Genomic DNA, 22,840 nt, shown 5'->3' with positions numbered 1-22,840 from the left:
TGAGCACACATCTTTCTTCTCAAATTAGTGGTTTTAATTCCTCAGGAAGCAGCTCCTTTTTTTTTCTAAGGTGAGAAAGGATTCATTTTTGCTTAAGAAAACCAGGACATAATGAATAAGGAGATGAGGACCAGTAATATTTTAACATTTCTGAAGTTTACCAAAGACATACAAAAATGATTTATAGTTTGCATATGTTCTCACATATAAACTAGATCATGGTTTTGCTGCTTCCTGAGTAAAAGATTCTAGTTTGACACCCATAAACATAAAAGGAATATTAATAGCCTCACAACATGGTAAAATTGTCTATTTTTTTTCATTAATTCTGTTTTTCAGCCCCCTCAGTCCAGGCTGCCCAACAAGTTACTGGTTCTGTGTCTCACCTATGTCCACTTGTAACTTTCCTACTACTCCTTTTCCTGAGGAGCATCTCCTTCCTCCACTGCTCCCCTGCTGCAAGGGATCCCAAAGGAACCTCTCATAGATTACTGAGGGCTGGTTTGTTGGTTTTTTAGGTTTTTTTTTTTTAGTCGTTACTAAGCCTGCTCTTCATTACTGCAAACCCCACTTTTAATGGGGAAAACACTGCAGAGAATGTCTCCTCCAGGACGTGCTTTGTGTTTGCTGAAAGTCTTTATGAGTGTTTACACCATGCTGTGATTTATTTTCAGATTGGCTGAGGTTTTGCTATGCTGGACCGTGGACAAAAGGCATTTGTCTCCCCAGCCAGGAGTCCCATCCATCACAGAGGGGAAGAAGGAGGTGGTTTGCCAGCTGGGAGCCTGGGAGCCAGGCAGCCTGGAGAGCTGGACATCTGCTCAGCCAGGGATGCCAATTTGTCCACCTTCCTGATTTCCACCTTCCTGATTTTTGCAAAATAAGGGGAAAAAAAAAAAAAAAAAAAAAAAAAAAAAAGTCTTTTTTGGTGATGTCGTCCATGCAATACCAACCTCATTCCTGCAGCTGGTGCTCAGGGAATACCTGGAGGAATAGTTACCAAAATAAGGCTCCAGCATCCTTGGCTCTCCTGCTTTTCCTTGCCAATCTGCTCACCATCTGCAGGCAGGGGCTGGCCAGAAGTTTGTATAACCTGCTGGAAGACAACAGAGAGACACTAAGAGCAGAGCTGGGGCCTTGGCCCCACTCCTGGGGCTCTCAGCTATTATTTGGGAACACCTCTCTGGGCTCCTGGAGGACAAGGTGTTAACAGCTCAGCACTGGAGGCCTTTGGCTTCATTTTTGGGCAGCCTGAGCTGTAAGATGGGAGAGACAATGTCATGTTCTGCTGGTCCTTCATGGGTCTTTGAAGTCCACTTCACCTGCATTTGAATTCCCTGCCTCTGGGCAGCTGTTTCCAGCCCCTATTAACGTCTTCTCCCCAGACTGAGTCAAATTTCCTGAGGATTTTGCTGAACTCCTGAGAGCTTACAGGAAATCTGCTTGACACTGCACTGCTCACCTTTAGCTCTACATTTTTCAGCTGGCATAAAAACAAAGCAAGATCTGACAGCAAATCCACCCCCATTTCATGGACACAGAGCTAATGTTGACGAGTTGATGACCTCCTTCTAGTGGCTGCCTGATATTTAATACTTGTATTTAATACTGTGCTTAATACATTTGATATTTGACACAAGCAGGGGTTGGTTCCTTGCCACCCTGCAAAGATGTCTGACCCTGAGCAAAGCTGAAATGAAAAGGATAATTCTGACATCAGAACATTTTGTACTTGTTTTGCACGTTCTGAGCAGCTCTCACTGCCTGAGCTCTGGGCAGGGTGAGAGGCTGAAAGTAGAAAAACTGCAACAAGCAACTGATATAAGTGATGATCTGGAAGTATCTGCAGTACAGAGATGTATCAGACTTCCAGAAAAATGATCAAGAAAAGAGGTTTGCAGCCAACACTGGAGTTTCCTGTGCTGTCAAGTTGTTTCTCATATATTAGCATTAAAAATCATCTTAACCACGATGACCAAACTGAGGTTTTTTTAACTGTTTGCTACATTATATCATAGCTTTGAATTTCCTAATAATGCAAAAAAACCCCACAACCCAGTCTTTTCCTTTTCCACCCTTCTTTTTGCAGGCACTTTATTACACACTGCAGTGCAAAAATATAAAGGAAAAAAAAAGTAAAGCCTATAACAAATAATCCCAGAGGGCAGAGCACGTTGGTTTGATGCATGTTGTAATACACAATCCCTGCAAAAACTCCAGTGATACAAAATCAACTTGAAATCATATTCATGGTTCAACAAGGCTGGGATTTCACTTTGAAAAGGCAGACTGTATTTGTGCTTTATGGGATGTCAGATTTATTTGTTTTCGATCCTGTTTCACTTTATGCAGTGTAACTGGTAGGAAACTACAAGATGAATTGTTCACTGGAGCATTTTTCACAGGAAAGGAGGCAAGGACATTCCCTTTGAGAAAAATGTTTGTACACCAGGTGCAGAATGTTCCTGGTGTTACGCAAAGCCCTACTTCTCACTCCTGAGCTCCCCAAAGGGTTTTTTTTTTTTTTTTTTTCATCTTTTCACTTCCTCACTGACAAATTTACCCTCTTCCCACCCATTTTTCTACAGGTGCCCCACGGGAAGGGTGGGCTGGAGGCAGGGCTGGGTTGGGTGACCCCCATCCCACCCCTCAGCTTCTGCTCCACACTCTTCTGCCAGTCACTAAAACCCTGTTTCAAGTCACAGTTCCCACATCCCATTTAGTTGGGTGGATTTGGCTCAGGCAACGAGGCTCCTCTGCCTTCAGATCCCATCTGGACAAAGGATGGCATCAATGCTTCCATCCTCATGGGATTAATTGCCTGTGAAGTCCCTTGGAGACCTTGGATAGAAGCAGCAGTGATATTAATTATTGTTAGAGATACTTTCCTGCTAACCAGAAGTTCATACACTTATTTGGAAAAAAAAAAAAAAATCAGAATAAAAGGAACTAGACCTTTCCCCAGGCTATTTAATAATTTTATTGCTCTTCATTGGAAAGGTGATGCCTCAGCTTTATTTTTCTCCTTGCACCACATTTACCAACCCCCTCCAAGCCCCTGTCCATGTCAGACCTGTGCCCCACTGACCCCCAGACATCGGAGAGAAAAAGAAGTATTTTTCACAGGATAATTTCCTTTCCTAAATTTTCTGCAACTCCCATTTTTTAATTTATTTGAGGGCTTTCGTTTTGCTCTCCAGCGATCACTTTGCTGCTGTAAAAAGTCAAACTGAGGGGGGGATTCAGAAAGCTGGGAATTAACAGGGAAAATTGTATCATGCAAAAGCATAGTGCTCATCACAAATACAAAATACCTGGCAAGCAGTTTTCCTCCTGCAACGAGGTGACTTTTCTGACCAGTGCAAAATGCAGAGGACAAAATTACTGTCTGCCTGTATTTACTGACTCCAATAAAGCTGCACCAGGAAGGTACCAAAGTGCCCACACCAGAGTCAAACACAAAAGCCAAACAACTGGAGGTTGTTTCTGGGCCTGGGATACAAGCACCAGCTCTTGTTGTTGTACAGCAAACCACAGAACCAAGGCACTACATGGAGACAACAGCAGACAAAGAAGCACGGCCCTAAAAAGAAATTACTTTGAGGCAGTCCCTGGAGGAACTGATATATAGATTTTTTTTCCACCAAATGACCAGGATAAATTAAAAACCAGCCACTGCAGCTGAGGGATAATGAACATTTACTGCTGTACCAACAGCAGCCCCATCTCATTCCCAGCCCGGGCTAGGAAAGCAGCTCCTGCTGTATGCTGGGTACCTTGGCTGACTTTCTTGCCAGTAAAAGTCAGCCAGCAGCCTGTAATTATCCTGAATATCTTCCTGGAACCTTGCTTCCATAAGTGGTGCAAGCTTTTGTCTGATAGATCATGGCTCTGCCTGGCTCAGATTATTGCACCAATCTATCAGCAGAGCAGCAGCTTTGCTGTGGTGATGGATTGGGGTGACGTGGGGTGAGAGGTACAGCTCCCTGGGGAAGGGCTGGGGCTCTCCTGATGATCCATGGGATGCTGGAACACAGACAGCAGCCTCTTGGGTGATTCCCCACCCCCAGACAGGGATCATCCCAACCCTGGGATGATGCTTTTTTTTTTTGGTTGGTTGGTTTGAATGCTTATGGGCTGCTCCACACCTCCCCAAGGAGGGAGGCAGTGGGGTTTTGGGCAGCCCCCAGCTCTTCCCCAAAACCTGCCCCATGGCTGGGGCTGGCTGCCTGCAGAAAACAAAATTAAAGGGAGGAAACCTCCTGGCTTTGGTTACCATCATGTCATCAGGATGTCTTCAGTCACCAAGAAACTCAGAGACAATCTGTTGTGTACACAAATGACCCATGGAAATGCAGAAGATCACCAGTCATAGCTAAAAAAAACCCCCAGAAATCTGTGTTTTCATGGAATGAAAGCAAAATCTTCAAATACTTATTTTACAGTTGCTGACTGCAGGTATTCTGGACACCCAAACCCACTCACTCCAAGTATTAGTCAAATATTTTACTGGATACTGCCAATGTCAAACTTGTACATCAGTAACCATTAACTAGTTTACATGTTTTTGCTAGAAGGTCCATGATTTTCCATGATTCTTCCATTTCTCTGGTTGTGCCAGAATACCTCAGGCTGAGCAATAGGACACCTAACTTTTGGACTGGGGAAAGAATATCTTTATATCTAAAAAAAAAAATAAAAATACCTTAATGGGCTTTTTTTACCAAAGATTGCAAAACAAAATCAACCCCTAAAAAAAAAAACCAAACATAAACCAACTTATCCTCAGTTATCTGAAGCTCTCCTTCTCACATCCACCAGACCAAAGCATAACAAAAAGACTTCTGGCAGAGCCCAAACTCAAGCCCAAGGAGGAAAATGTTTCCACAATATGATTTGGTGCTAATGGTGCTTTTCCCAGTTTTATTCCTCTGCTTGCCACCAATAAACCACCAAAATTCTGCAAGGACACATGAAGGTTACAGCTGTCTGCCACTATACCTCCCCTGGTACTCCAAAAATGTGAAAACATTTAAAACCTTTGACAATCCCTTCCGAGGTTCTTCCTTCTATAAACCAGATGATAAAACCTGTAATAAAGCAATTAGTGTCCTCTGTAATTCCTTTTGTTTTTCAGACATTCACTTGACCTCTACCTGGTCTCTCTGCTAGCCTCTGGCACACTGATGCTCTATTTCAGTCATTATATGCATGAAAATTAAATTAAGTAGTGGGTGGAAAAGTGAATTAGATTTAGGAAGTTAAACAATGCATGGAAATTGAACCATAAGTATTATGCAGAACCTTTCCTGGGCTGATCTGCTGGTAAATGCAGTTCAGGGCAGCAGCTTGAGGTGCCATGACACCTGTTTTACTTGTTTTAAACTGAATAATGTGATCATTTTATAAGCTTTGATGACACCCACCCCTAACCCCCCCTTAGTTATCCTCAAATCCAGGCTGATTTGTCAGCCAGTGCTTTCCCTATCCAGCACCAAAGCCGCACCCAAGCCTTTGCTAAGGAGGGAATGATTCCTGCACAGGTCCCAAAATCAATCCCTTCTCCTTCCCTCTGCCCCCCCTGAAGGTGCCCACTGGTTTTTGGCCCCCAGCCCAATGGACCCAACTGGGCCAAGCACAGGGCTTCATCCCAGGTACAGCACAGCTCCCCAGAGAGCCCAGGGATGGTTTGGGTCTCTTAGTTTCTCATCATTCCTCTGCTGCTGCTCCTGAATCCTGTTTATTCCAATAAACTGGTCAGGTTTAGGCCAGAACCAGGTGAAAGATGCTCTCTGTTATGTCCCCACTGCCCTCCAAGGGGAAGATAAAAAGGGGAGTAAGGGAGAGAGACTTTAAAGTTGGGAAGCAAGTTGGGAAGCACCCAGAAAAGGTGTAATGAAGCACTGCCAGTAATGATGATGGTGGATTAAAAATATACCCAACACCTGAGCTACACCTTGAGGAAGAGGGATAGTGAGAACTGCATGTGGAGTGGGAAAGGAGGGAAAATGGTCAGAGATTCCCCAATTAACCCATAACTTCACCCACTGAACATGAAGGCAATGATCAGGAGGTGATGAGCTGTGTGAAACATAAAGGGACAAAGAGCCATGAGATGCTCAGTAAGGTACAACCTGGCTCTGCTGCTTCCCACTGACTTCTCCTTGCCCAGGGTTTCAGGGCTGTGGAAGTTACCCCAGCAGCTCCCAGGCTCTTCCTACCATGAGCAGGTGAATGTTGGTCAATGCCTGCTGGAGACACATTCAAAAGCCCCAAGAGAATTGAGAGGAGCCCAAGTGGAACCACAGATGTGGCTGCTGTGGGTGTCTGAGTCACATTTCCTAAGCCTCCTCACTTTATCCTCCCCTTCCTAGCACAGGAAAAGGGCATCCCCTAAAACAATTATTCTTGGTAGTAGCAGTAGTGGGACTTTTCTTGCAGTTGGCTGAAGAAGGCTCTAACCACACACACACAAGTGACCCCCTCAAAATGAGCAATCCAAGGATAATAGAAAACAGGCAGCAAGGGAAGGAGGAAATTATATCAGCCAGCAGGAAAAAAGCAGGAATTGTTTATTGGCATCCCAGAAGATAAAATCGTAAGGGGAAAGCTGGAGGACAGCAAGGTGACTTTGCAGGAGAGAACAAAGCTTGTCTAAGTATATTAAACACCAGCAGCCAGAGTCAGCATCATTCACTGGATGAGTGCAGGTGCCCTGGCTCTGCATCCTGAAAGAGCTGATGGGTAGATGGATGGATTAGGCCAGAAAGACCTTAAAATGAAGATGTATCATTCAAGTTTGCCATGTACACAAGAGAAAAACAGTTCCCATATTCAGGCTGGGGAGGCAAAGGCTGTCCAACAACATAAAAAAAAAGCAGGAGGAATTTAAATGGTTGAAATCAAGACGAGCCCGGACTGGAAAAGCCAAGGACAAATTTCAAAAATCTACCTGGTAACATCTTGTTAACTTTCTTAGTAACATTGAGCCCTGAAAAGAACACACTGACATTTGCCAGAGGAAGGTGTTGAGATGAGCTGAGTTAAGAGCCTTGAGGTGTGGGAGAGAAGGGAAAGAGTGGGACTGGAAGTGGCTCACCACTCAAGCAAATAACCTGACACTGTTTCCCAGCATGGCTGGAAGATTACACAGACTTTTCTGAACCCCCCTTCTGTGCTGTATTTAGGAGCTGCACTGCATCTCTTTTGCTTCTCAAATTCTGCTGGGCTTTCAAAACAAATCTGTGGTTACCACAACCTGCAGGGCATCATGTCTGAACTTTGGTACCTGGAGCTTTTGGCATCTGGCCCAAGACAGAGTGACCTCTGCTTGAGAGCATCATGAATGTCAAACCCCACGTTGTCTCAAGGTCGTAGTTTGTCTGACTTTGTCCCTTTTAGTAATGCATAAAAAACAGTGGTTAGAGGTGATTAGATGTTTGCTTAGGCAGGGTAATTATGTTGCATAAAGCATCTTCCTATTTTGTAGCTAATAAACCCACCAGCAATGTATATCTCAGCCCAAAGAGGCTGGGAGTTTATTAAAGCTGTAAATTATGGATTCTGCTAGTGCAGAGTAATAAGATCAAACAGCCCACTATGAGCAGTAATCATTGTCCTATTTTTTTTCTAATATTGTGTAGTTATTAGACATTCTGTCCCTTATTAATCTTCTTTGACCTTCTCCTAAAAATTCTCCTTCTTATCAAAAAGTGGTTAACTGCAACGTGCCCAGGGATCCCCAGAAGGATAACAGGGCACAGGGGGTTACAAAGCACAACTGATAAAACAAATGCCCTGGTGAGGCCACCTTGACCCCCTCTGCTCCCCTGACCTGGGACGTGACCTGGAATCATGTAGACAACTGAAATTTATTTCAGAGGAATATCCAAATGGGAATTTCTGATGTCAAGTAAGAGATTTGAATGGCAAAGGATTTGCAGAATAACAACTTGCTGCCTTTTGAACCTTGTGGGAGAAGCACAGAGAGAAGAGCCCTTCAATGGAAGGGGCAGTCCAGGTAGGATGCAGCAAAGCAAATGCCAAATCCTCTTCCCAAAATCTGCTTGGGGAATTCAGTGCAAAATCTTCCCCACACAGCCAGTGTGTTCCCACAGCATCCCCTTTTGTTTTACAAGAGGTGAAAGGAAGAAGAGTGTGGTCACCTGAAGGAAGGATGGGACATGGGGGTGCTCAGCATTTCCCTCCCTCTGTGTCAGCACAAACTGCAGCCCCAGCCCCTCTTTCATTGGCACCCCATGTGCCAGCTGCATGGAGTAATAATAAATAAATCATCCCTTCTGCTGAGAATATGACTGTTGTATAAAAATTTAAATATTTAGGGACTTTGTAACTTATTCATATCAATGGCAACACTGCAATGGGAGCCAGGCAGGTATAAACAAGTCATTTTCCCCAAAAAGTTTAATTCTTTTTTTCTCCCCTTATGTAAAAAATAACAAAGAGAGAAAAAAAACCCCACAAAACAAGTATGTTTGGAGCTGATCATTCTGTTCTGCTTGTCTGAACAGATGTTAAACAACATCTTACAAGCCATAGACAAGGGTTTTGAATAAAGTGCACAGAGCATCCCCAGGGATGAGTCCCCAGTGCCCTCCCTGAACAACAAGGAATTATTTTGATTGGAAAAGACCTTTAGGATCATCAAGTCCAACCCTTAACCCAGCAGTGCCAAGGCAACCACTGCCCCATGTCCCTCAGCATCTCCACAGCTTTGAGATCCCTCCAGGGATGGGGACCCAATGCTCAGGACAGAGGGCCTGGCTTTGCTCAGGAGCAAACAGGAATGTCCCAGTGCTGCAGAAGTGTTTTTAATTAAGGAGAGAGAGGGAAATATTTCAAAAATTGCTTTTGGAGCTGACAGAAGCAGCTTGGCACCTCCAGCAAGGTGACTGATGTGTGGAAGGAGCTGCTCCTCAGGTGCCCTCTGCAAGAGGGTGGAGGTGACAAACCTGCAGGTGCCACCCCCCCTTGCTCAGATGTCAACCAGGGGATAGGGTGGTGCAATGCAGGGTTCAGAGCTGCTGAAATCAAGCAAGAAGCTCTTTGTACACATTTTCATTCACCAGGACAGATTTATCACTCCACTGAGCTGATTTAACCCACAGTGAGGAGATGGTGGAGTGGATCAGGAGCTACATTTGGACCCAGCACAAGCCAGTTCTCTCCTGTTTCCCTCTTGAATGCTAAAATGCACACAGAAACTCTTCAAACCTTGTCTTGGATTATCCTCTAAAGCTTACTTACTCCCAGTTGGTCAAATACTTATTTACTTATTAGCAATGTTTACTCATTGGCTCCACTTCCCATGCAACATCAATTTTTTTCTGTCTTTACAGAAGCTTCCTTGCTCTGCCCTTTTTCTACTCCTCAGCTTGCATTTCCTCTCATGCAAAGTCACTTGGATTTGGAGGAAGGCAGAATAAAAGGAGCTTTCTTTTTCCTGCTTGTGCAAAATTCCCCCTGCCTCCAGCAGAAAAAGCAGAAAACACAGATTGGAAAAAAAAAATGCAAACAGGCACAGACTTCCCTCCAAAAGCAGCCCTGGAGTGAACTGGAAAGTCCAAACAACCAAGTGACAATGACAATGACCTTTGGTGTCTCCAGTCACAATGCCAAGGTCTCTGCTGATGACTTTCCAGTTGTACCTGTGCTGGGGTGCAGATAAGACACAAGAGGATGGGACCAGTGAGACCCCCTGGTCATCTCCCAAGCACTTCTTTGGCCAACATTGGTGAAATCTAAAGAAAAAAAAAAAAAAAAGATTTATTTTTCAGTAATATTGCTGATGCCTTTGTGACTTTCCACCCAGACTTCTGCAAAGGGTTTAGAGACTGTAGAAGGTGTAAGAAAGGAGCAGCCTCCCCCTGAGATAGGCTGTGGCTTGATGCACATCAAGTGCCTGAAATTGCCAGGTTCTGCTCAGCAGCCTTGTTTTGGGTCAGACAGGGCATTAATCCCCTGTTCAAACCCCTCTCCTGCTGACAGCAGGATGCTGAAGGGGGTTACAGTGTGACATTTGCCAAAAATCATCCCTACTCATCAAGCCTTTCTTTATCCAGAAGGAGAATTGTTCTGGGCTGGAGTCAAACTGGAAGTTAAGGACATCAAAGGAGGGAACACATCCATTTATCCCCATCTGAAATCCCTGCCCAGCAGAGTGCTTCAGGACAACAGCTATGAATGCTAATATAAAGATTTTCTTTTCTGTGTAGGACTAACTTACCAAAAACTTTCAATTAATACAAACTAATTAGAAATAAGCCACTTGCTTTTAAGCTTCTCCAACACCCATGAATTTTCCCAGGGGCTTCCACGATGTTTCCCTCAGGACAACATTATAGTAATAATCATACCTAAATAAAAGGCTTTAAAGGGATTCTTATCACAATTTTCCATATGTTTCATATTGCTGCTGAGCATTATTTTCGTGGTGACAATCCTTCCATCCAGAGAAGGTCCCACCCCATGCTGGATGCTGTCCAAATCCACACCCCTGCTCCAAAGAGTTTCTGATAATCTTGGAGCAGTGAAGCCTGAAACAAAAAAAGGGGATGAGAGGACAGTGATGGAGGGGTAAGTGTTATACTTAATATTTTTCTTCTGTTTTGACATATTACCAAGATGGCAAATGGAAATGCATGCACAAGGTTACCAGCAGTGAATGCACCAGCCAAAAAAATATCTTTAAATAAAAGTTATTTCAGTTTCAATAAGGAGGGTGATGTGACTTTATTGAAACAGAAGATTGAAAACTTTGTGATGTGAGACACTTCCAAATGGGAACACATTAAATTATTTACTGTGGTAAAATAAGTATTTAATGGAGAACATTTAAAATTTAATTGACTGCTGAGGTTATCAGCTGAATCATGTGAGGCACCCACTTTGATGTACAGCTTTCTCTTGTAATTGAAAACACTAAGGAAAGCATTTTTATAAATCTATTTTGAAACAACAACAACAACAACAACAACAAGATAATGGAAGATTTGCTCTAAAATATGCTGTCATTACTCAAGTCACCAGAGTAAATGAAACCACCTAGGCTGGGGGAGTGGAGAATGAGCAGGGCAGTGCTTTGGGTGATGGAGGACTACGACTGAAAGTTCTGCCTGGAATTCTAGATGGATAATTAAATAATTTCATTAAGTAATTTAATCTGGTGGGTAATCTAAGCTTAACTGACTTACTGAAGCCTCCCAATAAAACTACAGTCGCTCTTTTCATCTTGTATTACCTCTTGCCACCCCAAAACAGCTCCTGTCCCCCCACCCTCCAGCTGCCCTGGGGTATCCACGAGTCCCACTCTGGGCAGCTCTGCCTTCACTTTGTGCTCCCTTCTTGTGCTGCTGGGGAGACTGGACACATGAAAATCTTTACAAGGTCGATGGATGGGTCAGAAGAAGTCCCACAGAAGTCCCACAACCCAAGTCCCACAACCAACCAAAGAGAATCAAGACCAGCACCAGGTCTCCTGGACCATCCCCCTACCCACGGCTGATGTCCTGCACCACCCCCCATCCATCAGCTACCTGAGGAAGGACATCTCCTGAGATGGGCAACTCCTGAAATATTCAGTGTTTATAATGATTTATAATAATTACCTCTAATGAGAGCCTTGGCTGACTGAGGCATTCCCCATGGACTGCATTTTCCTGTGGATGAGCTGCTTCACGTTGAGCGATGACTCCCACGGGGTCCACGCAGCACTGCTCTGGAAGTAGAAGTCCCCCACCCTACAAAGATTCATTCCTTTGCAAAATGGTAAGAAAAGCAAGCTTTTTTTTTTCCAAAATCACTATGTAGTCATGTTCTGATGAAACATTCTCTGGGAAGCACCAGCTGAGTCAGCCATTAAATGATCCCTCCAGACTGTTTCTAGATTATTTATAACACATGACAAAATATTCCTAATATTAGACATTGCCAAACAATGTGTCAAATTGCCACTCTAATTACTCCACCAGCAACACAAATCCCTTTTGCAGCCGATCACATTTGGATATGTTTGTGAGAACCCAATAATTTCTTTGTGTGATTTTTAAATTGTTGTAATTTTAGTTTAGAGTCTCTGGCAGCTGTAGAGCTAGCACAGGGCAATAACCATTCTTTTCATCACAGCACACATTTCACTGACATGCCCATCTATCTGGGGGCTTTTCAAAAATGTTTTTAAAAAAAAAACCCTGTTGCAGCCCTCTACTGGAGTCTCCAACAGACTCAGGCATCTTCACAGATATTGGACACAAGAAAATTTTCCCCCATGAGGACAGTCAGACCTTGGAATGGTCTCCCAAGGAAGTGGTGAATTCCCCCACTTGGAAGTGGTGAATTCCCCCACTTTAAAAAGCTTTAATCTCAGCTTGAGATCTCATCTCAGACAATACTCTCAGATAAACAATAATATTAGAAGGGTTGGACCAGATGATCCTGGAAGTCCCTTCCAACCTGGCATTCTAGGATTCTATAGAAGCTGCTCTCTGCATCTCAGGTTTTAAAACCTTTCCTTTAAAAGTCTTCTCCTCTCTGTAAAAATAAAAGGTGCTGGGAAATGTTGCCTCACTTAATATTAAAGAAAAAAAGCCACCAACCCATTCCAGTTGTATAATCCCTCCACCCTGATCTTTTTCTGTTAAATTTAGTAATTAAGTTCAGTCTCAGCTGAGAGTCAGTCTGGCAGCTTTCAGCCTGAAGTGAAAATAAATGGTTGAATTATAAATCCCTAAAAATAGAAATTTGGAATGCAATCACTGACACAACCTTCATTTGGGGCCCTGTAGTATTATAAAAGACATTTAGTAAACAACAAGGTAGCTAATGATGCAGTAAGCATTTTCATACTGCACTGAGACAACTCACTGCACATAATTAGAGCATTACTAGAGCCATCAACTGTCTAGTACATCTGACAAAGGAACATCACCTGCCACAAAATATGGTAGCAATTCCAGTTGCCTCCTGAGCAAAGCTTTCAAAACCAGAGGGAGAAGATGAAACAAACAAAGCTAATGACATGGCTCACGTCTTGTTTGGAAGCAGCACAGAAATGTGGAGATTTTTTTTTTTTTTTTTTTTTGCTTTGGTGTCATTTGCTGAACTTTGTAAAGATCTTGTGTTTATTAATCTTAGAGATTAATAAACCAGCTGAACAAAATGTTGTGTCCATGCAGAAGCAAATGTGTCGGGTTAGGCCATGTTTGGGCTGTCCTGAGGAGTGGGAGCTGAGGGCTGGGCTCATCTCACCCCAGGCTGAAGATCCAAACACTGAGCAGAGTTGTCCCTGAGCTTTTTCTTACTGATACAGTGACAGATGTGACTCAGGAGAACAATTCAGCTTCTTGAGATGCTGACTCAGAGGGGGCTGAAAGACACTGAGGGGCTGGAGCACTTCCAGAGAAAGGCAAAGGAGCTGGGGAAGGGTCTGGAGGAGAAATCTGGCGAGGAGCAGCTGAGGAATTTGGGGGTGTTCAGCCTGGAGAAAAGGAGGGTGAGGGGAGACCTTGCTGTCTACAGCTTCCTGAAAGGAGGTTGGAGCCAGGAGGAGTCATACTCTTCTGCCAAGTAACAAGCAAGGAATCTGCCTCAAGTTGTGTCAGAAGAGGTTTAGGTTCGATATTAGAAGAAAATTCTTCACCAAAAGGGTTGTCAGGCCCTGTCCCAAACTGCCCAGGGCAGTGGTGGAGTCCCCATCCCTGGAAGGATCTCAAAGCCCTGGAGATGTGGTGCTGAGGGATGTGGCTTAGTAGGCACTTGGCAGTGCTGGGTCAAAGGTTGGATTTGATGACCTTAAAGATCTTTTCCAACCAAATCAATTCTGTGACTCTATCATCTACCAACTGCACGTTGGCCTCTCTCAACTGGAGAGAGAGCAAGAATTTATCAGATTTTATTTTATCAGATACCCAGGCCTTAAATGATTGGAGTTCAACAAGCTGGATCCCTGCTGAGTTGATAATTCCAACAGGTTCTCCATCCCATCCCTTTCTGAGGGGGATAACAGAGCAATTCATGTGATTTCTACCATGGCAAACGCTCCTTGTACACGAGTCAGGAATCCTGGAGCTTCCACCCCCAGTCGGTTGTGATACAGCTGGAAAGATCCAGGTTGGCTTCTTGTCTTGGGCTGCAAAGGGAAATGTGACATTTATGGATTTCTCTCCAAAGACAGATGTGTCTGGGTGCTGAGAGCAGCCTGGCACTGCTCCCAGCAGTCATGAAGGTGACAGGAACCCAGCGAGCAGTTGCACATCAGTGATGTGGAACCACAGTGTACACATAAATAAAGCATTCACTGAGGAGTGAGTAAGTCCAGTGCTCCAGGAGCTTTGGCAGGATGTCAATTATTTGGGTGTTTTTGGTGAGAGAAAAAAAAAAAAAAAAAATTCCTACCCTCAGAGGCTTATTCCTCAGTTGCTTTTCCACCTGGACACGATTCAGTGGTTCCCCAGGAATCTCTTCTTCCTCTAATTCTATCCAGGATTTTCATTTATGATACAGATGCAGCAATACAGAGTAGTCTATAAGAATTAAAATGCCACAAAAGAGGATTTAAAAACACGCAAAACACATTAACAATGGGAACTCAAAATTATTGAAGGGGGAAGCTGGTACAGAGTCAGGAAGGTGCAATTCAGCTGGGGAATATCAATTCTTGAAGGGATACTTCAAGATGTACCAAGAGCAGGGGAATGAGATATTGAATATGAGGCAGTATTGTGCCTGCTGCAAGAGAGATGTCATGATTTAAGAAAGGTCAGAGATGAACTGGAGAGGCTGGAGGACAGCTGGGAGACCTAACAGGCTTTAAAAAAAACCCCACGACTTCTTCTGGAAAAGTTGAAAGATTTGATTTTGTTTAATATAAGAAAGAGAAGGCCAAGGAATTGAGATCAACTCAATGGCAATGAGATATTTTATAAATTCCAAATCAACAGACAAGACCTCCTGATTTCCAGTGTCTCTGGTGTTGATTTGGGATGCTGTCACAGCAGGGCCTAACTTGGTATTTAGAAGAACATGGTTTTGCTTGGAGGCAACACAGCACCTGGGGCTGGAGGATCTCTTGAGTCTCTTTCAGCTTTTCTTTTGGAAGATGTTTTTAGGTTTTTTTTTCTGACTCATCAATATCAAAAAACTCCAAACAACCCATGTTTTTTTGTGTATTACTGCTGTGTGCCAGGCAAGAGCCACTTTGGAGAAGGGGAAATCTCTTTTGAAGCACAAGGTGTGTGATGACACCTGGGAGCCTGCAGCCATCCCCTTGCCAATGGTGGCCTGGATTAGGAAGACTTAATGAAAATATACAATTTAGTCACTGGTATTTTCCATTCTTCTTCTAATTTTCCCCCCTTGGGGTAATTTTTTCCCCTCTTCTTCTAAAGGCTCAGGTTACAACAGGAGACACAACAGCAGCCAGCAGGTAAGATGCTGATCCATTTCTTCTGCAAAAATATTTTAATTCTAAAGGTATCATTTGAAGGTGCTGATCCAAAGCCCATTGTTGTCTACAAAAGGCTTTTCAGGAGAGTTAAACGAGGAAGAGTTAAAGGATTATTCCTGCATTACCAAATTCCTGCAATGGGAACACAAGGGGCACGCTGAAGACCACAAGAAGAGCTCTGCTGAAGACTGAAAGAGCAGAGTTTATTAATGATGTAGAAAACCTTTGACTGAGTCAACACAAAGCATTTTTCAAAGTGTTTGGCTCACAGAGCCCAGAAGTCGATTCACTGTCAGAATATTTGCTCTGGCCTTGCCAGGAATCTATTGTGGAAGTAACAGCTCCGTTTGCAGGAGGTCTCTGCTGAACACTCCCACCACTTCCACTCTGCTCAGATGTGCTTCTGGCCCATCAGTTCTCTTAAATATGGAGGTTTCTTCTTGTGCCACTTTTAAAACTGGCCAGGTACCCACAAGGAGGACTTGGGCAAGCAAATGGATTGAATAACTTCATGCTGACAACCTGCTAAAACACAGCCCCCAACTTCACACACATTGCTTTCCTTTTTGCATCAGCAGCCTTCAGAAAGCTTCACAACTGTGCTATGTCTGCAAACATTTTCAAGAGAGACTGTTTCATCTTTTATTCTATTAATTCATTTATCAAAGGGGAATAGGAGCTTATGGGTTTATTTACATCTTAACAGCCAGCAAAACATTGCAATCTAAAATAATCCCAAGCAGAGAGCTGCCAAGAACATTGGGAAACCAGATTTTCCTGCAGGTGTTAATGTGCTGAATCAGAAGTCAAGCCTCAGAAACAGACAGGGAGAAAAATAAAGATGTCTGTAATGCCTGACACACGACAAGTTCCATTTTTTTTTTTTTTCCAGGATGAGCTTTCTAAATCCTACCCCAAAGTATCTGTTTGAATCTGGCTGAAAGTCAACACATTCTCTTTGTACAACAAAAAGTATCCAATTACCCTGCACATCAGGGAGCTGACTCAAGGACAGGTAATGAGATCTGTACAGAAACATGAATATTAAAAAGTCAATATTGCATAACTCGTGTTACTGTCCTGGGACTGGATCCAGAATCCACTGGGATCAATTGGAAGATCAGCACCCTCAATCCAAAGGGGTTGGCTCCAGCCCCATCGAGGCGTGGACTTTCTGGGCAGACCCTTGATGGAAATGAAGGGTGGGAGGTGGCTGCACCAGCCCCCAGCACCAATCCCAAGCATAAATTTTCCAGTGTAATTACACTGAGACACTTGAAGAGCTCCCAGGTAGCTCGGAGCAGCCTGGCCTCCAGCAGCCAGCAAAATAAAGCAGCCTCACAATAGCAGAATGAGGCATCTGACAAAAAAAACCCAGCCACACACACATATTTTCACAGTTTTGATTTATCCATGTCATATTCTGAGTCGGATTTCAGCTGATTAACTGACTTCAAATATTCAATTACCTTCTGTTCATAGGAAACCCACGAGCTGAGCAGCAATGTCAGAATCTGGAGTGACCTCTGTGGATGCTGGAAAATAGCAGGTGTCTAAACATCTCCCTGTAATGACTTTTACACTGAAATTACTTGGGGTTTTTTGACTGTTTGTTTAATTATAGAATAAATTTTTATTTCACAATCAGATCTGGATCCTTACTTGCTGCAGGCATTATATATTCATTTATATATCAGATCTCAAAATAGACCAGAAAGCGTGAGTAACGTTTTAGGACAAAAAACCCCAAAGCAGGTGAAATCTTCATATTTTGGTAAAACCACTGTTCCTCCTGACCCATGCCCATTGGCAAGTTCCTGTACCTGCCCCTGCAGCTCCATCCCACCTCTGCTCAGCAATACCCTTCCCACCTCTGGCCAGGCAATGCCCACTGCAGCCACCAGAGATGCTCCCTGTCCTGTGGCCCAACCCCATTCCAGACCTGAGGGTTTGGAGATCAGAACCACAGAGCTGAAACCCCCAGCACTGAAGTGAGGTCAGGGAAGATTGGGTGAGCCAGGGGCCCATTGGGTCTTTGCCAAATTGTCCTGAATCTCTGTGTGAAGTCTGTCACTCAGGAACAGAGTGACCTTGGCTCAGCCTTGCTTAATCCTCCTCTAATCCTCCTCTCTAAGGCAGGATTACAGTAGAGTCAACTGAGGAATTTCTCCTCCTGGATGAGAGCTTCCATACAAGAGTTTAACATCCTTAAACACCTCTGCAGTCACCCTGGGGCTGCCCCCACACTGGGCTGGCTCCCTCTTCTCACCCCATCACCACCTCCTTTCCCAAGAGGTGTGTGAAAACGAAGGGGACTCCTGGTTGTATGGCCCCCACAATTTCATCCCAGCCAATTATACCCATGGATGTGCTTGTTCTGTTGGTGCTGAGCAGCAATATTCTACTGAGGCATTTTAATAAACATCAGGAGCAGTGCTCATTCCGTGTGCAGGAGGTGCAGAGCAGCTCCAACCTTCTGATGTTTCAAGGTACCGTGGCTGCTGTCAGCTCACAACAAATCAGGTGCCAAGGAGGCTCTCCCTGGGCAAACTGCTCTTTAGCAAAACCCAGTCTTTTAGTGTTGCCTAATGAGCTACTGGATCATTAGAGGAATGTTGGTTTCCAGGGAACAACAGGAGCAATTAATTTGGTCTCACATCACGGAAGGTTGCAGCACGTGCTTGTTGGAGGAGAATCAGACATCAGAGGGAGCCCCAGGCAGGGCTGGGGGGATGCTGGGCTGGAACTGTAATGCTTGGAAAAGGCTTGGAGTCACTTAGAGTTTTATCACTACCTCTTGCTAAAATGACAGGAATTGGTTTAAGTCTTGGTAGTATTAAGGTAAGAGGGAAAACTCGGCAGAAATTTGTAGCCTATGCAGAAAAAAACATGTGGTAGGTTGGTTTCCCCCCACTAATGGCTCATGTATCTAATTAATCTAAAGTGTTTTGAGTTTTTAATTGGTTTGTTTTCTTGGTTCTTACTTTTACTAAGGGAAGGTTTTATCAAAAATAAAAAATCAAGTACAAGTAGAACACAAAGATCCCAATCTGTGAATAGGAGAAGTATAAATCTGTAAGGCAAGTTTGGGATTATTTTCAAGTTAAGATGACCTCTGCACTGACTTCAGCAAAGGTTCATCCATGGTGTGGTGCCCTGAGCCAGCCCACAGCTAATTCAGCTTCCTGCTGACTCCAAGTGGTGGTAGATTCATCCTTATGAGTTCCCAAGGCAATCCTGGATGCCTCAGGTGAACTCTGCTATAAACCAACAGGCTCATCACCAACTTCTTTTTAGCCATGGCAGTCAGAGATCTGCTCCTCAACAAAGCTGCCCTTGTGGGGGAACAATTACCCACACTGTAATGGCTGACAAAAATACCCACACTGTAGTGGCTGATAAACTGACTCTGAGAGGCTTTAAGATCTTATCTTAAAGGTGGGGAGCAATAGCTGAACCCCACAGTTTCTGGATCTTTGACTCTGCACCACATGTCAGAGAGGTTTCATCTCCAGGTGAGCTCTCATCCATGGGCAGAAAGTTTTACTTGATCTACAGGAGTATTTACACCTTCCTGTTGTGGGTACAAACTGCTGAAAGTTACATTTCAAAACAGGAGGCTTCGGGTTTTATTTTATTTTTTTTCTATGCTTGTATTCATGTTTAAAAACAAAACAAAACAAAACTTGTTTCTATTGCAATGTTTCTACTGTGGTATTGACATTCAGAAGAAATCAATAAAAAAAAAAAAACCAACCTCTTCCACTGTTGGCTGTACATAAGAAAGGGATGCTGCTACCTCCAGTAATTGAATTTTTTGTTTCATTTGTGAAGGGAACCCAGGAGCTCAGAGTCTCCCCAGGTACACAGTAACCCCACAGACTGCTGATAGGAAGGGGAAGGGGAGTCCAACAAACCCAAAGGGCCAATGCCACCAAGCCCCAAACCAGACCATGCTCAAACACCTGCAGTGAGCAAAGCATTTTTTTGAGGATTTACAAAAGATCTTCAGTTTTCCTTTAAACAACCCCTGTGCCAAAGCTGGAAGCAGAATCCACTCATGAAATACGAGATGTGGGGACTTCAGGCTGGCTCCAGTGGGAATATTAATTCAGCCTTAATTATGGATCAGGTTACCCTGTCTGCCAGTGCTGAAACACACAGGAGGAAATTAAAGGGTGAATTTAATTGAAGCTTGGAAATTAACCTAAGGAACCTGCTCTGTGCCATGGAAAAAAAGAGTTTTTCCATAGGAGTGATGCAAGCAGTGGGTCTGTTGCTCTTCTCCCAAAATCTTTTGGAAAGGCCTGAAAATAGTTGGGGAAGCTGTAGAGATGGAGGGTTTGCACTCAGGGGCAGGAGCCTGCCTGGTACAACCTCTCTGCAGGAGCCTGAGCCCCCTTCCTCCTTCCCCACTAAAGCATCTGGGAGGAGAAGGATCCACAGCAGATCCCATCCAACCCACCCAGCTTCCCATGGAGCTCCCCTGGCAAATCAGAGAGGGTTTTATGGATGTGTTTTATTGCCCAGTTCAAATGCTCTGATATATAGAAAGTGGCATTTTTCTTTTTAATTTTAAAATGAAAAATTGATACCTCCTATTACACATTAAAATAATCATTGGGATTTAGTGCTAATTAAGTGAAGAGCACGCACTGAGCCAAAAGCCCTGGAGCATCCTTTGCTCAGAGGCCAGGAGAGGGTTGTACAGAGCCAGAACACAGCCACAGGTTTGGTGGCTGTCACAGAAACTCTACGAGGCAAAGATCAGGGGAGTGTTTGGAGCCCTGAAATTCCTCATGGAAAAAACAAACCTATAAAACAAACTCAAAAAAAAAAAAAAAGTCACTGCTTAAGTCTGGGGCCAAAGGAGATCATTGACTGGGATGCTGTAATGTAACATGAAACACTGCTCCTATTGGACTGGCAGCCTCTGTAGTACATCCACTTTCTCCAGGACACAAGATCAATTGCAAATCCCTCCTGAGCACAGAATTATGCCTCCAAGCCTCAGCCTCCACTTACAAGATTTCCTTTCCCTCTGATTGTTATGGCAACTTCTAAAAGCTGAGCTGCATTTTCCCTGGATCTGAAGAGAACCTGAAGCGCTCGCTTGGAGCACAGGAATTGTCTCCAGCCCCGGAGTGAAAAACCAACGTGGCAACTGAAATGTCAAAGCTGCTGAGGTCCCTTTGCCACCACTGATGTTTCAGCAAAATCAGGAGTAAGGAGCTGATGAAATTTATGGCACCACCCAAAAACCTTGGCACCAAGCCCCAGGACTGCACTGTCTGCAGCTGTCAAGGTTCTATCCCAGCCCCCTTGAGCAATGACTCAACAAAACATCAGTAAAAAACACAACAAACCTCCATCTGAAAAGGCAAATTAATTTAAAGGCACTTCAAATGCTTTCATTTCATTTCATTATTTAACCTTACTGTTAATTTGAAAAGAATCAGTGACAAAACCTGGAGATGTCTGGAGGGTGCTGGAGTCTGAGATGGTCCCATCAGGTCCTGGAGATGCCAAAAGTCCCTGCTGGAGCTGCCACTTTGCTGAGCTCTGTCCCCAGGGTTTTTTACCAACACATCTAAGGTAAAAAATACAAATTGCATTATTGGCATGGAGCTGTATGGGAGAGAAGTAATAGAGGGCACAGATAATCAGTGCTCTCTCTGCTGAAAATACATTGAGCTAAACCACCCCAGCCAGCTTAGCTCTGGGTTTACAAACAATGTCATTTTCCTGTGTCAAACCCTAGTCAAAACCATTTATTAACCAGCTGGTGGCAGTGTTTTCATTAGGAAAAGATAAAAGGTATTGCACTCCTTTTCCAGAAAATCCACTCTTTCAGCTGTTACAGTGGAAGCATCTTCCCTGTTGCTTGGCCCCCCCCCCCCATTAAAATTCTGAGAAAATCCATACAAGAAATAAAACCACTCAGTCACTGCCGCAGAATACTTTGCTTTTAACACCTTATAGAATGTCAGGAGAGCACAGCTACCTTTTATTTCCCTTTCCAGCTTGGTTGTTGTTTCTGCTGCCAAAAAACTGCTTTGGTTTGAGGGATCCTTGCTTTTCTCTGCAAGTTGGTAAAGACTGGGAACAGAGATGTTAAGAAGGAAATAAAAAGATGACAGATTTAATATTGGTTTCTAGCCACTACTGGGCATTGTGTTTTGAAAGCCAGGGTTAGAAATTGTTTCTGGGCAAGGAGAGCACTGCAATATTTCCTTGCTCTCCCCACCTGCTCAGCAATGGCATGATCCCAGCCCTCTCCTGAATCTTAATTTAAAGCAGCCCAGAGCTCTGTGTGTGTGTGTGGGGAGGGGGGAGAGCTTCACCTCCCCTTATGGGATTTATTGAAAAGAAATAATAATTAATCAGCATTTATCACAGCTAACTGACAGATTAAAAACTGCCTTAGCTGGGAACACCTCTCCCAAGCTTCCAGCCATGAGTCTCACCATGTGGTATTTACAGATTTTTTCCATCCTGAAATAACAGGTACCAAGAAAATCAAGTGAGAAGTGACTCTGACAGAATTAACATCCCACTCCTCCTCCCAGGGATCCAGGACTCCTCCCTGTATGTGATAGCCACACCATCTGCACTGCCTCCTCCATCTGCCACCAGGCATCACAAGCCCACACAGATGCACCCAAAACTGATGCCAGTCCGTGTCAGAACACCTCCTGTGTCTGGGAACCACATCATGCTATAGCTAGGCTGGAAAAAAAAGAAAAAAAAAAAAAAGAAAAAAATAATAAAAAAAAAAGAAATGCTTTTTATAATGTGTCAGCACCTCCAGCAGATCCCAACCCTTGTGCCCCTGTGTTTGTGTTCTCCCTCTGCATCCCCCCTCTCCCACTGTACCTAAATGGGTGCAGCAAGCATGATCCAAGCAGTGATGGTGACACAGAGCAGTTCAGGTGTTGCTCCAGGCCACCCAGTCCCAGCTGGATTTTGCTGCTAAACCACACCTGAGGACCTTGTCCATAAGCCCTCCCCTTGCTCAGACTCACTCACCACTAGATGTTCATGCCACCAAAACAGAGGAAGGGAACCTTTCCCCAGGGAGGATTTTCAAAACACAGGGAATTTGAAGCTCAGATTTGGGGTTAACTGGGTCCTGGCATCTCAGCTCCATTTGGTGCTTACAAAAGCCCCAAATTTTCAACTGTTCCTCCAGCAGCTTTTCTCCTCAAAACACTTCATCCAGAGAAGTTCTGGTCCATCCTTGCCAAGCCTCTCACTGCCTCTCTGGTCCCTTCACTTGGTTCTGGTGACATTAGAGGGCAGCCTTCCATTTTACTGCTTTTTTTTATTTTTTCTTCCCTGAACCTATTTTAAATAGAACCAGGAGGGCTTTGCCAG

General features: G+C 44.0%; 2 long non-coding RNA genes across 2 annotated transcripts; both read right to left on the bottom strand.

The window, feature by feature from the left end:
- Window positions 1-959: 959 nt before the first annotated feature.
- LOC139798071 (uncharacterized) lies at window positions 960-12,269 on the bottom strand. Its single transcript, XR_011726705.1, has 4 exons — window positions 11,628-12,269; window positions 10,377-10,556; window positions 9,669-9,761; window positions 960-1,093 (listed from the first exon to the last, which is right to left on the bottom strand). It is a non-coding gene; the product is annotated as an uncharacterized lncRNA (long non-coding RNA).
- A 910-nt stretch (window positions 12,270-13,179) lies between these two features.
- Window positions 13,180-21,043, bottom strand: LOC139798070 (uncharacterized). The gene is made up of 3 exons (XR_011726704.1): window positions 20,932-21,043; window positions 14,413-14,540; window positions 13,180-14,146 (listed from the first exon to the last, which is right to left on the bottom strand). It is a non-coding gene; the product is annotated as an uncharacterized lncRNA (long non-coding RNA).
- Window positions 21,044-22,840: the final 1,797 nt, after the last annotated feature.

This window comes from Heliangelus exortis, chromosome 7 (genome assembly GCF_036169615.1).
Source record: "Heliangelus exortis chromosome 7, bHelExo1.hap1, whole genome shotgun sequence".
Lineage (NCBI taxonomy): Eukaryota > Metazoa > Chordata > Aves > Apodiformes > Trochilidae > Heliangelus > Heliangelus exortis.
Note: the sequence above shows the minus strand (reverse complement) of the source record. Positions and strands in the feature narration are given on the sequence as shown.